The 1098-nt window shown below is 63.3% G+C and overlaps 1 protein-coding gene across 2 annotated transcripts in view; it reads left to right on the plus strand.

The window, feature by feature from the left end:
* The first annotated feature begins 421 nt into the window (after positions 1-421).
* Positions 422-1098, plus strand: part of OST4 (oligosaccharyltransferase complex subunit 4, non-catalytic) — a 4895-nt gene continuing 4218 nt past the window's right edge. Inside the window, exon 1 of one of the 2 annotated variants that reach the window (XM_042469850.1) lies at positions 422-580. The gene's annotated coding sequence lies outside the window, so the exon portion shown is untranslated. The remainder of the gene's footprint in view (positions 581-1098) is intronic. The other variant, XM_042469841.1, reaches the window with a different exon arrangement.

Genomic DNA, 1098 nt, shown 5'->3' on the forward strand with positions numbered 1-1098 from the left:
CCCCCCGAAAGACCCAAGGGAGCCTTGCCTTGCCTTGAGGCTGAGACAGCCCTCCCTGCCGCCGGAACTAAGGCCAGAAGCAGCCCAAGGCAGGCCGAGGCCTCCCGCCGCCTTCCCTCTCTGTCCTAGGCCTGCCCTTCTGCCTTTGGGTGCTCTCTGGCCAAGAGGGCTGTCCCGGGGCCTTTGAGCTTCAGAAGGGAAGGAGCCAAAGCCAGGGAGGGAGGAGGAGAGCCTGCCGCCGCTGTTCTCTGCCTTCAACTCGGCGGCGGCGACGCGATCCCGGCGGGGCTCCTTGGCCAGATGTCCCTCAGCATGGCTCCATGGAGGGCAAGAAAGCCGACCTTCCCGCTCTACGCCTGCAGAGGGCGCTGCCTTCCAAGGGAACGAGCCCCGGAGGCGCCCTTCCCCCCGCACTTCCGGCGGCGCCGAGGCGACTTCCGGTGCCCTCCCAAGCCAAGGACAGAGCGGCGGCCCCGGTTCAGACCGGAAGTGAGGCTGGTTCTGTGCCTGGCTCTTTCCCAGAAGGCACCGCGCGGGGGTCCGGAAAGGACGTGGCGCCAGAGCAGCCGAGAGCCGCCAGGTGAGGCCCCGCTGTGACACTCATTTAGGGCTGCATCCTCCCTGGAGACAGTCAGAGCTGCTGCCTTGGGGTCTGCTTCCTGGGAGGCCTTGAAGCAGGAGCTGGGTGGCCATCTGTCGTTTGCTTCGATGGAGAGTTGCTGCACCGCCTCTTCCAACTCCGGCCAGCCGTGGCTTCAGAGGGGTCAACCTGCTTGGGAGCCCAGCTGAGTCCCAGTTTGGGGAAAGGGTGGGCTATGAATAAGTCTCATAACATAAACATGCACTTGCCCCTCCATTTGGGCCAGGGCCAGGGCACAAGGCCCCGCGGGTCTGAGATAACAAAAGCACCATGCCTTTACCTGAGCGGACCCCTCTCTAGGAATCTCTAGGTCCTCCAGGGCAACTCTGTGGCCAACGTCCGACAGACACTGGCCATAGAACTGCAATGGAGCAGCTACAAAGGCCTAGTAAAGTGTCCTCTCTAGGAATCTCTAGGTCCTCCAGGGCAACTCTGTGGCCAACGTCCGACAGACACTG

The sequence above is a fragment of the Sceloporus undulatus genome, chromosome 1 (genome assembly GCF_019175285.1).
Source record: "Sceloporus undulatus isolate JIND9_A2432 ecotype Alabama chromosome 1, SceUnd_v1.1, whole genome shotgun sequence".
Classification (NCBI taxonomy): Eukaryota; Metazoa; Chordata; class Lepidosauria; order Squamata; family Phrynosomatidae; genus Sceloporus; species Sceloporus undulatus.